Raw genomic sequence first — 16,689 nt, forward strand, 5'->3', positions numbered from 1 at the left:
CCAGGGCCATGCTCCAGAAACCTTTCCTCCATCTGTAAGACCCCCATCACCAACATCTGGACGTCAATATCCTATCCTTGAGCATCCCCTTCCAGCCCATCTGCTCTACTACCCCCTTCTACCAATTATCCAACATCTCTAAGACCCCTCTCTCACTTTTTCACCATCCCACAGCTCCACCAGGTTCATAACCACTCCCTTAAAAAGCACCGCTAAGTCCATTTCCATCCTCCCCACCATCCAGTGTCCTCACCCCACAGTGCCCTGATCTTAGGTAAGCTCAACATGATCTTGTTCCTGATCTGTACCTGAGAATTTGATCCTTGCACACAGCTACACAGCAAGCCCTCCATTCCTTTCAAATGAATTCTTACCGTTGCCAGGCAAGACACCCTTCCCTGGTAAAGACTTCAAGAGAATGGTTTCATATGACTGATCTCTCCTCAGATCCCCACACCCTTCTCACCTCAATCTCAGCTAATGATATCATCTCAAATAGCATCATGAAAGTGCCTGCAATCAGCCAGGACGGCTTATCCTGAACTGTCCATGGTGTCTGGCTGCACATGGAGAGGTTTCTGTAAACACTTGCCGCCCAACCGGCTCACAGGCAGAGGCAAGCCACACAACTTGCCTATCTCTGTGACAGGTTACTTATTGTTGATAGTAAACCTCAAACAATCACAGATGTACATTTTCTTGAGCATTTTTCTTTTATTTGACCCTTCTCTCTGCAAAAATAGCAGTGGGACTGCTACTTAACTGAATCAAACTTGTCTACTTTCAAAGAATAGTTACTGAACTAAAGATACAGAAATCAAACACAATGGAATCAATATTACAGCTTGTATTCCTTCTTCTTCCTTCCCTTCCTCAGGGAACAGCAAGCCCCTCACAGAACAAACCACAAAATCCTCCAGAGAAGAACTCTGAATGCAGCCTGTGCAGAGGGAAAGTGGATACTCCAGCTCCCTACGTTATCCCCTAAACATCGCCTTCCTCCCAGAAACTCCCGGCATCCTCCCATAAGCCCATTATACATCTGCTCCCACTTTGACAGTAAAGAACCACCCTTCCCCCATTTGCCCAAGAATGGGAGCACTTTGTGAGTATTTTAAAAGCAAGGAACACACAAGGTGAGATACTAAAGCATTTGAGCACAGGAAATGATTCTCAGTATCACTGATCATTGGGAAAATGCAAACTGAAATCACGCTCAGATATTAATGTGACGGCTAAATTTTTAAACAAACAAACAAAATCCCTGACAATAGCAAATATAGAGTAACCAGATTTTTATGTACTGTTGGTAAGAACACAAAATAACGTAGTTATTTTGGAGACATTTAGGAGCTGCTTATAAAGCACACATTTATTATGCAACAATGCAATTCTACTCCTAAATGCTTAGCCAAAAGAGATGAAATCTTATATTCATACAAAAACCTGTATGCCAATGTGTGTACAGGGGCTCTATTCATAATTGCCCTAAATTGGAAATAACATAGATGTCTTTAATGGATAAATAGCTAAACAAATTGTTCATCTAACCATTCATCTAAAGACATATTATTCTGCACTCAAAAAGAATAAATGTTAATATTTGTGACAGCATAAGTGGACCTCAAAAAAAGTTATGCAAGGTGACAGAACCCTAACACAAAAGGCTGTGATCTCATTTCTGTTACGTTCTGCAAAGCCCAAAACTACTGCATAGGCTAAACCAAAATCACACGATTGCTTCCCAGGGCCTGCAGATGGGATTCACTACAAAGGAGCACAGTGAAATTTTTTTGATCTTGCTTGAATGGTGGGTACATGGCTGTATTATGTTTGTCAAAATTCATAGAGATATAGATGTAAGGAAGATAAATTTTACTGTCTATATATTATACCTCAGTAAGCTTGATCATATTTTTTAATCCATAGGCTTAGTAAATTAAAAGCAACTTTCTACATAATGGTGGAGTGAACACAGTAATAAATAATGCCAGCAACACAGAACAAATCATCTCTAAAGAATCAGTGCCTGGTCCTCCAGTTGCCACACTCCAGCCTTGAAAGAACCTGTAATGAATAAACCTTGTCTGCAGCCAGGTTTATTTGAAGGTGCAATCTTGCTGCCTGCCATCTGGGAGCTGGGCAATCATCCATCTCAGCTCCACAAGACCTCACTCCAAATCCGCAGCCACCTGGCCCCTCTCATTGGCAGAATCAAAGTTAACCTGCAACTTTGTCCAAGTGTCTCCCCACATCAGCTTACATGTGCAGCGGCCAAAAGATCACTACATGCTACAGGACTGTATTATGGAATTTAACAAGTGGCAATGGAAACCTTCATCAAAATCAGTCACTTTAAAAAGAATACTTCAGCAGGTAAAAAGTCATGGAGATGTGACATAGGGGAAGCACTAAGCAAATTTTAACTTTTCATAATCCTCCTGTTTATCAAATCCCTTTAATATGCTACCCCAACTTTTCTTTCTAATTTGTCACTTCCTCTTTTCTTTTGATGAGAAATGATGGTTAGAATCGCCATTTATCTTGAGTGGAGTGGAAGACTGTTTCAATGTTCCTGAACCATTATAAATGGGAGAAGACTTAGGACCCTAACTGATAACTATCAGAGGGAATTTTCATAACAGAGCAAATCAAACTTCATCAGGGTTTGAATTTAAAGTGAGGCCATGTCAATAGTTTATTTGACTACCATATATGACTTTATTGAAAATTAATGCTCCTGTCTTTTAGTTCAAGATAGTATGCCTGGCCCACCTTTCCTATTTTTCTCTCTCCTTAGATGCCATACATTGATTAGTAGGGAATAAAAACATGGAACCCCATATTGACAAAGTAAAAATGGGTCATAACCAGGCAAAAGACTTCAGTAAAGTTCTAGACTAAAGTTCAGTTGGGAGACTAATGACTAACATCTGACAGAGAAAGCAGTCTTGGCCTAGATCCCAGAGGAGACCAGCGCCAAAGAGGTAATGGATCTGTGTGGCAGAGCCCTAAAGATCTCCCAAACTCTTAAGATGCCAGGAACTACAGGGAACAGGAAGGAAAAAAGAGGCTGAACACAGAAGCACAAACTGCAAGTTTCTATACAGAGGAGCAGACGCTGCCCATCCCCACTTACGGCCCCATATGGAGCCATCCACAGTGGAGCACTCAGCTGGGGGTTACCAACAAATCTCAAAATACCATGCAGACACTGCTGTTTCTGAATTAATCACTTTAACTACAGGAAGGTGCTTTTAGAGGGAGAGAACAGAGAAAGAGAACCAGAGGAATTGTGACAGTGTTCAAGCCCCCAAATGAAAGGCCTTGTAAGTGTCTTTAGGAGGCCCTAGACAAAAGTATCTATTTGAACCTCACACCTGGACCGTTCTCTACTTAATGGCCCAAAGGGTGAGACACTGGAGACCCCGAGAAGGACATAAAATCGGTGCAGGTAACATGCTGCACAGTGAACAGTATCAACACCAGCAGATGATAAACACTTCAGGAGCTTTCAGTTTTACAAGTACTTTGTGGACAAATCATAGCTATGGCTGGGACACAGAAGGAACACTATCCACACTGACAAAGCAAAAGGACCAGCGGGAAGGAGGATGAAGCAGAGGGCGCTGGTGGCAACGGCCTTACCTCACAGAGCAGAGCATCAAGTGACATGAAAAACAGCTGACGAAATGGGAAGTTTGGATTTTTCTTAAATATATTTGTTTTAGTGCCTATTAATCTTACAGTATATTGGGTTTCAATGTGGTATTTTTATACATTTATATATTTTGATCATATCCGTCCCCCATTACTCTCCCTTCCACCCTCCCTCGTCCCTTCCTCTTGTCTAATAATAATCTCCCTTCATCTTTTCTCTATTCCACAAGAGAAAAATTATGCAATACTTGGATATTTGTCTTTTCTGAGCCTTGTTTATTTAGCTTAACATGATCTCCAGGCCCATCCATTTTCTTGCAAATAATGTAATTCCATTCTTTTTAATAGTTGAATAATGATGAGCATCTCTCTCTCTCTCTCTCTCTCTCTCTCTCTCTCTCTCTCTGTGAGGAGATGGAGGCTTGGTATAATAAGCTGCATTCTTGGGGCTGGGGAAGAAAAAAAAAGAAAGCAAAGCAATGGTTGCTTTTATGAAATAAGAGAAATGAAATCTCACAGAGTATATAGAAGCAGCCATGGAATGGTTAAGCTGGATACTGCATAACTATGGTAACAGATGCAGCTAATTTAGGACACAAACGAGGGTGTTAGAAAAGCTAAAGAAACACGGTGTTAAGAGAGAAAGAGAATAAATTCTAAATAAAGGGATGCTGAGATAATCAGTACGGATGCTCTGGCACCTGACACAGTAAAGAGGTAAGAACTAAACCCCCTCACTATTCCTGTATCTTTCCACTGTAGAGTTTTAAAAGCAAAAGCCAGATTCTTATGGGGCTCCACGCCAAATAAGGAAAGCAAACATGATGAATTTCGTATTCCATAAAATAACGTGGGTGGCAAATCATCTCTATTGTTGAATGAAATTCTGCCTTCATAAAGTCCCCATGCTTTTCTAGGCTTAACGACTTAATTTGTTCTTCAAGTAAAAACAATTTATTAGTGACATTCAAATGCACTTATATGGTTTTCCTTTCAATAAAATGATTCACAATTGAGCACAAGTATTTAACTACACTTCCAAAAGTCCCCAGAAGAATACCAAAAGAATGTAAAAATAGGAACAAATTTGCATCACTTCTGGTTCCTAGGAGCTTCCATCCACATAGAAGGTTCTATGGAGGAATTATATCTTTGTAAAATGGTTTCTCCCACCCAGGAACATGACATTCTATTTCTTTCTTTTTTTTTTTTTTTAAGGTAGTAAAATACAACAAAATGAGACAGAACAAAGCCAATTGAGACAATGCAGTGAAATTAATACAGAACTTCACAGCAGGATATCAGGATAACAGTAATAGCTACCATAGTATATCTCTTTATCTTCACAGTACTTGTCCATTTTAGTTAGGTATAGTGAAATCAAACCAAAAACAGAACATTACAAAACCAATCCAAAAAGAATATTGAATAGAGCAAAACAATTAATCAGAACAAAGAAAAACAGTGAAAACAACATTTGCCATCCCCCATATTTGCTATATTGCATATGGTCATCCCCCCAAGAGATGCCCAGACCTCTGCCCCCAGTTGCCTTGGGAGTGGGGGTGGATAGGATGCATGATCCTCAGCCAGCGCAGTAGTAGGTTCATGGGAGATGTGAGAGACTCCAGGCTTGCGCCAGGGGCACCTACTAGGAAGGGAGGCAAATTGCTTTCTTGCTCAGCTGCATAAATTCCTCCATGGCTGGATCTCAGAAGACACTGACTGGTTCTCCTCCTGGCTTGCACTTACCAGCAACATTCTATTTCTTGAGTAAATACTGGTCATAATTATTTTCTGTGCAAATCGTCCGTTTCATGCCAAGTTTCACACAATGGGATTCAATAATGCAGATATTAATTAAAGAAGTCTCCATACTAGCAAAAAGCTTCCATAATAGGACAGACTTGGTGGTGCACACCTAGAATGCCAGCACTGGGGAGACTGAGGCAGGAGGATTGCTACAAGTTCGAGGCCAGCCTGGGCTACAAACTGAGTTCTAGGCCAGCCTGAACTGCATAGTGGGGCCCTGTCTCAAAGACCAAAAAGAAAAAATAAAGAGAGAAAAACTAAAAAATCAAAACAAAACTTCCTAAAATACCCACAAGCCTCAGATCAAAGAAAAAGAAAAGAAGAAAATAAAAAAGAGAAAATAAGGCAACAAAATAACTCTAAAAATTCCTAACTCCCTAAAGCTGAGCCATGTGGCATTGAAGAGGAGAAAATCCAAAGCAAAACAATCAAATTATCTGAAAGGATAAGAGAGGGATAATGAAACAGATCAATAAGCCATTTCCGTGAATAAAGAGCATCTAAAAACCTTATGACCACCAAATCATATTCAAAAAAATCTAAAGATTATCATAGACAGAGACAATAAAACTAACAATGACAAAAGGGTTAATAGAATGAATATAGCAGGTAGGGTAAGTAATTAAGAAGTGAAAGAAAGAAACTCAGCAACAGGAAAATAACAACATGACAGGAATAAGTCAGTACCTGTAACTCCCAATTCCTCAATCAAAAGCCAAAGATGATAGAATGAATCAGGAAACAAAACCAAATGCATGATATATATAGATATATAGATATAGATATAGATAGATAGATACATATAAAACACATTTAGCCCAAAAAGAAATTCAGACACTAAGATCAAAGGATGGAAAACAATATTCCATGCAACAGGAATCTAAAAATAAACAGGAGTCATTAGTTTCAAAGTGGACTTCGAGCCAAAGCTGACTAGATTAGACAAAGAAAGTAACTACACACTGGTTAAGGGAATGATTCAAAAGATGTGATAAGAGGCCAGGGATTTAGCTCAGCGGCATAAGCACCTGCCTTGCAAGCAGGTGGTCGTGAGTTCGATCCCCGGTACCGATTTAAAAAAAAAAAAAAAAAAAAAAAAAGATGTGATAATAATTGTTAATGTATGTGCACCAAACAACTGTCATTAAATAAACACCACTGGAAATAAAAGATCAGATCAACATAAACAGTGGGAGAACTCAATACACTGCTGTCACAAATAGATCAACTGGACAAAAATTCAACAAAGAAGTATCAGAGTTAACAAAACTTTCAAATAAGTGGACTTAAAAGATATCTACAGAATGTTCCACCTAACAATAGAATTCACATTCTTCTCAATAGCACATGAAAATTTCTCCAAAATAACCACCCTAGTGAATAAGACCTGCTTAAGTAAGTGCAAAAGAATCAAAAGTATACAATAGCACAATGAAATTAGAAATCAATAGCAAAAGAAACCACAGAAATTATCCAGATGTATGGAAATTTGGTAATACCTCCCCTGCACAATCTATGGGTTACAGAAGACATCAAGGAAGAAATAAGATAGCCTCTGAAATTAAACTACAATGCCAGTACAATATACCAAAATTTACAAGACACAATGAAAGCAGTCCTAAGAAGAAAGTTCATAGTGCTAAATGCTCACATAAAAAAATAGAGTGAGTTTAAATAAATAGCCTAATGATGCACCTCAAGGTCCTAGAAAAACAAGAATAATACAAATCTAAAGCTAGTACAAGGAAGGAAATTATAAAGATGGAGCAGAAATTAATGAAAAGCAGCATAAAAATACAGTACAACAAATCAATGAATTGAAGATCTGGTTCTTCAATAGAGCAAACAAGATAGAAAACTTCATAGCCAAATTTTACAGGAAAAGAAAGAAAAAACAAATTAATGAAAGTAAAATGGAAAAAAGTGAACTCACAATGGACACTGTCAAAATTCAGAAGATTTGCAGCAACTACTTCACCAACCTGTATGTCAATAAATTTGAGAATTCAGAAGCATTGGATAAATTTCTAGATTCATACAAATTACCAAAACTGAAACAAGAAGATATAAAAACCTTGAATAACCCAACAACAGGCAATGAAAATTAAATCAGTTTTAAAAAAAACTACCAACCAAGGAAAACCAGATAGATTCACTTCTGCATTCCACAAGAACTTCAGATAAAATCTAATACTAGTATTCTTCAAACTCTTTAATGAAATTGAAATGGGAGGAATATTCCCAAAGTCATTCCTGAAAGCTAGTATAATCCTGATTCTAAAAGTAGGCAAGAATCCAACCAAAAAAGAGAACTATAGGCCAGTCTTTTCGACAAACATAGATACAAAAATCCTCAACGAGATATTTGCAAACAAAATGCAAAAAATGATCAAAAAAATAATAATACCTCATCACTAAGTAGGTTTCATCCCAAGAATGCAATGATGGTTCAACATATGCAAATTAACAAGTGTGATACACCATATAAACAGCAAGAAACACAAAAACCACACAATCATATCAATAGATGCAGAAAAAGCCTTTGAAAAAATTCAACACCAATTAATAATAAAACCATTAAAGAAACAGATATATAGGGACTTTATCTCAATCTGATGAAATCATTTATGACAAACCTACTGCCAACATCATATTAATTGGGAGAAAACTGAAAGCTTTTCCCCTAAAATCAGGAACAAGACAAGGCAATCCACTATCACTATTTCTGTTCAGCATAGTGCCCAAAACACTAGCAAGAGCAATCAGGCAAGAAAAAGAAATAAAAGAGAGATTTGTATAAGAAGGGGAGAAATCAAAGTATTTTTTGCAGATGATCTTCTACATAGAAGACTCAAAAAATTCCACCAAAGATTCCTAGAATCAATGGCTAAATCCAACAATGTGGCAGGATACAAAAATCAATAGCATTCCTAACACCATTAGTGAACATACTGAGAAAGAAATTAGGAAAACAATACCATTTACAATAACATCAAGGAAAATTAAATACTTAGGAATTAACCTAACCAAGGAAGGAAAAGGCCTCTGTAATGAAAACCACAGTACTCTGAAAAAGGACATCAGAAAATGGAAAGATGTCTCCTATTCCTGGGTAAGTAGAACCAATGTAGTTAAAATGGCCTAACTTCTAAAACTGATACACAAGGTAATGCAATCCCAATCAAAATACCATCGATATTCCTCACAAAATCAGAAAAAAACAATCGTAAAATTCAAACAAAACCAGAAGAGACTCAGAATAGCAAAAGCAATTTGGGCCAGTTAGAGCAAAGCAGGAGGCATCATAATTCCAGATCTGAAGTTATATCACAAAACTACAATGATAAAAGCAGCACGGTGTTTGCACAAGAACCAAAATGTAGATTAATGAACAGAATAGAGGATGCAGAAACAATGCTAGGTACACTCAGCTATTTGATCTTCGACAATCGAATAAAAACATACCCTGAAAGAAAGTCTCTTTAATAAATGATGCTGGGAAAATTGCCTATCCCCAGGCAGAATTTTGACTCTAGGCCCCCTATCTCTGACCACCTATTAAATTAGAATCAAAATGATCAAAGATCTAAATGTGAAAACAGAAACAATCTGCTAGAAGATAAAATAGGCAAAACTCTTGAAGCCACAGGCATATGCAAGGACTTCTTGAACAGAACTCCAGTTGCACAAGAAATAGTATCAGGAGTCAACAACTGTGATCATATCAAATTTAAACGTTTCTGCACAGCAAAAGAAACAACCAACAGAGTGAAGAGATAACCTACCAAACTGGGGAAAAAACTTACCTGCTGTTCCTCAGAGGGCTGAAATCCAGAATATATACAGAACTCAAAAAGTTAGGCCTTCCAAAGCAAAAGACCCAATCAAAAACTAGACAAGTGACACACCCAGAAGCTACTTTCCTCTTCCTGTAAGCCACACAAACCAGACGGAGCCTGGGAAGAGATGCCAGATTACCTCTCCTGTGAGCAGACTGCACCCAGGCCACCTCTCCAAGCAACTGGCTGGTGTAGGGGACAGGCTGAGTTTACAGCGATTGAGGTACAAAAATAACTAAATGCTTGGATTGTTTGATTGACTTTGCAAGACTAAGGCCGGTTTCCTAAGCATCTACTAGGATGATAACAGTATACAATATGGCAAATATGGGGGATTTCGTTTTGTCTTGTTTTTGAAATCCAGTATTATTCTCACTGTTTTATTCTGATTTATTGGTTTGTTTTATTCAATGCTCTATTTTGATTGGTTTTATTCTGTTTTGTTGTATTCAATTTTACTATGTCTGAGGAAATGGACAACTATTGTGACAATAACAAGATAAAGTATGGTAGCCATTGTTGATGACCTAATTGCCTTGTTTTGAAATTATGTACCACTTTCACTGCCTTGTTTTGATTGGCTTTATTCTGTTTTGTATTGTTGGATTTTACTCTCCTTAAAATAAAAAAAAAAAATGGGCAAGTGAAATAAATAGACACTTTTCAGAAGAAGTAAAAATGGCCAATAAATACATGAAAACTTTGATTATCTCTGGCCACTAGAGAAATGCAAATTTCTCTAAAACCACCCTAAGATTACTTCTTACCTCAGAAAGAATGGTTATCATCAAAAAATCAAAGAAAGAAAGAAAATAACAAGTGCTGGTGAGGCTGAGGGAAAAGGGACCCTTTGTGATTGGTGATGGGAATAAACACTAGCACAACTACTATGGAAATCAATATCGAGGACCCTCAAAACACTAAAACTAGAAATTCCATTTTACCCGTATATTCCCCTAAAGTATTTTCCCAAAGAGTTAGATTCATTATGTTTTAGAGACATATGCAGTCCCATGATTATAGCAGCACAATTTGTAATAGCTAAATATTGGGAATGGCCTTTATGTCCATCAACAGATGAATGGGTAAATGTGATATTTATACACAGTAGACTGCTACTTTGCCATGAAAAAGGATAAACTTGAGTCATTTGTGGAAAAATGAATCGACTTTGAGACCATAATGTTAGGTGAAATAACATTAACCAGACATCGTAAATATCACATCATTTCTCTCATATAAGAAACCTGAAATATAAATAAAGAACAAACTAAGGGATAGATAATAAGAACTAGAAGAAGAGGTTGCAAAAGAATTCAGATGTACATGGACCAACTTGTCATAAGGAATATAATCATTATATATTGGAAACATATACTAATAAAATTAAAATTGAAAATAATAAAAAAATGGAGGGGGAGACCCCCCTGGAGCACCGATATAAACGAGCCATCATGTTCAGCTAATAAAAATAGTCATTGTTAACTTTATGGAACCTTATTATATGCTCCAGGTCTTTCATGTATAATAACTAATTAACACTCATAAAATCGCTATGAAATCAGGACTATATGTTTAAACCCTTATTAACATAAAATAAAATTGAACAACAAAGAAACCGAGTAACTTCCCAAATTCTCACGTTAATAAGTAGAAAAGCAGGACATGAAATCAGGCCATCTGGCTCCCCTCTGCCGATACTGCAAATTACCCATCTCATTACTTTAGATGTACGGCACTGACTGCGGAGTTCCTTGACCTGTAATAAGTGGAAACCTGGTCCAGTTATTGTTAAAATCAGCGACAGGATTTTTGTGCATTTTTGCTACAACACCTGCTGCTGACAAGTCGCTGCCACGTGGTCCACAGAAGGTAGAACGGGAGGGGCTTCATTCCCTGCTGTCCAGCGGGGGTCACCAGGATCTGTCCTTCAGCACAAGGCCAGCCCGTGACCTTTCCAGACTCACACCCTGCTCAGGCTCACCTCTGGTTTCCACCCTCCGTCTCAAATGGAACGACACGGAGGCGAACTCGGATTCCACATCAGCCCGGACTGACATCAAGATGATACAGAACACGTTCTAACTATTAAAATCATTTCCGATTGCCCCTGGAATACAGCCACTGAGTTTAGAGAATGCACAGATCGACCCTTCGTAGTACACACTTCCTCGGAAGTGCCAAGGGATGTGAGGCCCATCTCGGGAACTCATGAGCTCATACTGAGGGGCACCATAAAAAACACACATGGTGGGCTGGGGATTTAGCTCAGCGGCATAAGCGTCTGCCTTGCAAGCAGGCAGTCGTGAGTTCGATCCCCAGTCCGATAAAAACGAAAAAGACAAAAAAAAAAAAAAAATTAAACACACATGGTAAACCCACCCTGTGTCTGACAATGCAATGACTGAAGTCACTGTCTCAAACGCTGTATTTGGAAAAAGTTTCTCTTTTTGATCTTAGAATCAAGAATTGATGTGTTTTCCTTAAGAAGTTTTTATTTTGTGTTTTCACATGCTGGACATGTGATGTCTTGTCTTATCATAATTTGTAATTATGGACTTGTTTGACAGATTTCTGGATATCTGTTTTACACTGATCTTTAAGTACTGAGAAGGCAAAAACCATGTGTATCTCTGTCCTCCCTTTGTTCCCAGCACTTCTTACAGAACCTGGCATGTAATAAATTCTCATTGAATGTTTGTTGACTGAATAAGTAACTGAATGAGTTAATGAATGAATAAAACTTATGAGCTATAGGCTGGTCAATTATCTTTCTGCATAGCTGCTAAAAGATTTACAGCTGGATTGCTTCCTTTCCTGCCAGGGCTCTACCCTGAGGTTCCTTTTTTCTTTCCCTTCTACTTCTAAATTAGGCTGCCTTGTTATATTTTATGAGTCCTGGCAAATGTTTTTAAATCCCTTTGAAACAAGGTAGGAGAGAGATAAATATATTTTCCAAAGTCTTTTTATATGTATTTAAAGTCTTAACACTAAACCTTCTGCCAACAAACACACTTGATCATCTGCAAACCTTAATAGCTGAACGATGCTAACTCTAGCACTGTACTAATATTTAAAGCAAATTCCAACCCCAGCCCAAGAAGCCACAGGTGGTACTGTTATTTCGGGCACCACTGCGTTTTGTGTGTGGAACAAACACATTTCTAGTAGGGAGCAGTGCAATTTGATGAACATGAAAGAACAGAGGGTGTGATGGGACACATCTGTCATGCCAGCCACTTGGGAGGCTGAGGCAGGAGGACAGCAAGTTCAAAGTCAGCCTGGGTAACCTGACAAAGCAGTTTATCTCAAAATAAACTTTCAAGGGGGGAGGGGGTGTGGCTTGGTTGTAGAACCCTTGTCTAGCATGCATGAGGCTTTGCATTCGATCCCCAGGATCCACGCCTCAAATAAGAAAGAACATAGAGAATCCTACAGATTACTGTGGGTGTGGGATCAAGGATGACTGACTAGTGGGTTTTCAATGTGCTGACCTCATGATCACGGTGAAAAGTTACTTGGTCCCTGTGTACGGGAGAGAGATGAACGGGCTGGGCAAGGTCTTGGTTTGTAGGCCCTGAGAAAAGTCACATCACTTACAGGATGAAGGTGGACCGTTAGAAAGTAAAAATATCCAATGGTCTAAGCCCTTTTAAAATCTGACATATATTATTCATATGCTAAAGGGAGGTCTTTGCAAGTCTGAAATATGCAAGTCTGAAATTTCATAGCTACCTTCTTGGCCGTACTCATCTAAAGCACTTTCACTTCAAAAATTGACCATCTCGTTCTTCCTTAAAACAGAAACATAACTTTCAAGTCCCACTAATGCAAACATCCTTTACCATGTAAGTTAAATACCTCAGGAATCCCGGCTGGCCCCTCAAACCCGGTGTGAGAGGAACTGAGCTGGCCCTGTCCACGCCCTAGGCTCCTGCCAGGATGCCCACCAACCCTTCCATAGGGCTTAGTCAGAAACCCAGATTTGATTTCTATTATTTATAAGGCTCACTTGAGTCAACTGAATCTTAGATGTCTGCCAGAGGAGGGAAGGTGGGCGTAAAGAAACCAATGGATAATAATTGTGTGTCATAGATAAATGACAATTTTTTAAAGGATTTGATAGGATGTGGGCTGGGGCTTGCTTTTTAAAAATTATTTATATTTGGCAGGGCATGAAGCTTATGGATGAGAAAAGGGAGGAGGAGGAGAAGCAAGACAATAGGCCAGATCAGAGATCCTGATCAGCATCCTGAAGTAGCGTGCCCCTCCCTCCCTGCCTCCCTTCCCCAGCACCAGGTAGGCTGCGGTCCAGATGTCTAAACTAAGCCGACACTGCCTCGGCTTCCTGGACCCAGGGGGGCTTCCTTTCAGGCGACAGAAGTGAGGGGAGGCAGAATGGAAGCTAAAGGTGAACACACTGGCAACATCTCCTCCGGGAGAGTGGGCTTTTTTCCCTCCAAAGTGATGGGGTTGCACACCAACCAGACCCTGCACAGAGCCTGCTCATTCGTCAGCTGCAGACCCGCCTCACCTGCGCATCGCGCCCCCAGGGGGCACAGCAGATCCCGGGGCTCCCTGGAGGGCGGTGGCCGACAGCGGGAACGGAAAGGAGGGGAAGAAAGGAGAAGGGAGGGGAAGGGAAGGCCGGGCACCCGACTGAGCGAGGCAACCCCAGACCGAAGAAAGCCCCACCGGTCGGTCGGGCGTCCCCCCGCAGGAGCCTGCTCCCGGCGCTCGCAGCCCGGATTTGCACACGTTGCATCCTAAGCCGAGACCTTCAGGCGTGCACCACGCAGCCGCGGCCAGGGCTGCCCGGCGGGTAAACAGCGCGCCCGGCCGCTCCGGGCGGCAGCTCGCTGCTGCAGCAGCCCCCGCCCGGCGGCGGGATGCGCGGGGCGGCGAGGCCACCGGCTGCCCCGCGCCCCCGGAGCCCGCCAGCCTCCCAGCAGGCCCGCTTACCTCCCGCGCTGCACCCCATCCATCGCCGGCGCCGTGCGCAGCGGGCCGGGCTCCCGGGGCGGCTCGGGGACGGGGACGGGGACGGGGACGCGCTGCTGCATGCGGCCGCCGCCTACTCCGCACAGCGCCGTCCGCCACGCGTTCCGCCCCGCGCGGGGCACAGCCGGCCGGGGCCGCTCGCTGCAGGCTGCCGCTGCCTGACAAAAGGCTCCGGCTCCCGCGCGCCCCTCACGGCCCCGCGCCCACAATTAAATCCATGTCCCGCGGCAGGCTGGCAGGAAATGAGCTCGCCGCCGCCGCCGCCGCCGCGCGCGCTGACAAAGGCCGCCTCGCCGCGCGCACAGCGCCCCCTACAGGCCGGCCGGCCGCGGCCCGCGCAGGGCGCCCCGCGCTGCAGTGTCCCCGCCCGCGCCCGCAGTGTCGCCGCCCGCTGCCGCAGGCCCGCGCCCGGCCGCCCACGTCCACCGCGCAGGGCGCCGCTCCCTGCCGGGCCAGCCCAGCGCCGGGGAGCACCCCGGTACTAGGAAGAAAAGGAAAGGACGGCTCCCTTAGGGGCTGTCTCCTCCCTGAGCTTAAAAAAAAGCTTACACTTGGAATAAATGTTTGATCGGGGAACGGCACCTTGCCTTTGGGTGTTAGCTCTGTCAGTGATGTTCACAGCAATCGTTGAGTGAATTCTAAACCCAAATTATTGTGATTCCGTTTTCAAGCAGGATAAATTTCTGTTATGGCCCCGGCCTCCCAGCACTCTCTGCATCCTCCTCGGTCTCTTCCCTTCCCCACAGGGAACAGACGTGCAGGCAGTGTGAAACCCCATGGGGGATCAGGAATTAACTTGGCTGCAGTCTCGGACCTGTCATTACTCAGCTGTGTGACCTCGATGAAGCCACTTAACCCCCTGGGCTGGCACCATCTAGACCATCGCTAGCCTTGTGTGCAGCGTTCCTCCAGCCTGATCCTGAGAGTAAGTATCAAGGGGCAGCTTGGGACTCCACGTATCCATAATCTCCCTTAAGCCCCCAGAGCGCCCCTAAATCAACACTGAAATCACCCTGGCCACCGATCCCAAACCAGACCTCAGCACTCTGCCGCTTCCAGTTTCCAGGGTATCACAGATCCCCCAAACCCCCGCAACACTCCCTGGGCCCCATCATGTGCTGCCGCTGCCGTGGAAGCAGTCTCCGCAGGGCTCAGGCCCTGAGGTTTTTAACAAACACCCTGAGTGATTTTTTTGGCACACTAGCATTTAAAAGCTGCACTCTGTGCGGACTTAGAAAAGAGGCAGCGCCATCACGGAAGGGCTCTGAGGCTTCAGATGCCTGGGCCAAGTTCTTCAGGTCCCCCAGCCCAGCCCCGACCTCACCTCACCCCCACAGCCCGGGTCCCTGCACCCTCTTGAGCTGCTCACTCACTCCCATCCCTTGTCAGAAGCACAGGGGTCACAAGTTCTCCCCCATTTTCCCAGGGAAGCTTGCTAGGAGAATTACAGCGAGCACAGACACAGACAGACAGGAAAACTCTTTCCTTGTCCCTAGTCTCCAAAGCCAACGAAGCTCTGAAGTAATGTATTTATTGAGACACTCCCGGGCTGTGACAAAGCTGGGCTGCTGGGCAATGAGACGGAGGAACCTGGATACCTGTTCTCCACCCCCAAAAAAATCAAGAATTTTTATTTAGTCTAGAAATTGCAGGTTTCATAAGTCCTCTCAATGATCTCTGTCACTCAAGTTTCTCTTCCTAGGGTGTTAGTGTTCTCAAACCAATACTAGCTAACTCCAATTGACTTCTGAAGCCTTTAAGTACATTCTTACTCCTTACAAAAGCTCTATGAGTAGTAATACCCTCATTTTACAGATGAAGAAAGTGGCACTCAGAGAGGTTAAGTAATTTCTTGGGAACTGCACAGATATTAGTTGGCCAAACCAGTATTCAAACTCACACACTCTGGCTGTAGAGCTCATCGGCCCTAACTCCATATGTCATGGCTCCGCAAAGGGGACAAAAAACAATAGATATTTAAAAGCAAAATTATAACAAGACACTGACAAGGCAGATAGTTTTCTTTTCCCAAAACAGTGATTCTGCTCCTCTGGCTATTACAGGATTAAAAAAAAAAAAAAAGAAAGAAAGAAAGAAAAGAAAAGGAAAGAAGAAAGCATGGAAGGAAGAAAAAAGAAAACATGCTCCACATTTCCCAGATGCCGCCTGTGTGTGAGGGTGCTGAGAATCATGGTTCAGATGCCAGACAGGGAACAAGACATCCTTAAGTTCCACACTAATAATCTATGTAAAATTTTCATTAAATTTCTAGAAATTCTCACTCAATTCCAAATTCACTTTGAAATCCAGTAAAATGAAGTACGACGGTTGCTGGCTGCAGCCATCGCCAGCCCACAAGACGTCCAGGTTCCCACTG

General features: G+C 42.2%; 1 protein-coding gene across 2 annotated transcripts in view; it reads right to left on the reverse strand.

The window, feature by feature from the left end:
• The window catches only part of Add2 (adducin 2), a 103,843-nt gene extending 89,255 nt beyond the window's left edge, over positions 1-14,588 (reverse strand). The window contains exon 1 of one of the 2 annotated variants that reach the window (XM_005003357.4): positions 14,274-14,584. The gene's annotated coding sequence lies outside the window, so the exon portion shown is untranslated. Of the gene's footprint in view, positions 1-14,273 lie in introns of both variants that reach the window. The other variant, XM_063229568.1, reaches the window with a different exon arrangement.
• Between the last annotated feature and the right edge of the window lie 2,101 nt (positions 14,589-16,689).

The sequence above is a fragment of the Cavia porcellus genome, unplaced genomic scaffold (genome assembly GCF_034190915.1).
Source record: "Cavia porcellus strain 051 isolate PalLab524CR breed Dunkin Hartley unplaced genomic scaffold, mCavPor4.1 scaffold_18, whole genome shotgun sequence".
Classification (NCBI taxonomy): domain Eukaryota; kingdom Metazoa; phylum Chordata; class Mammalia; order Rodentia; family Caviidae; genus Cavia; species Cavia porcellus.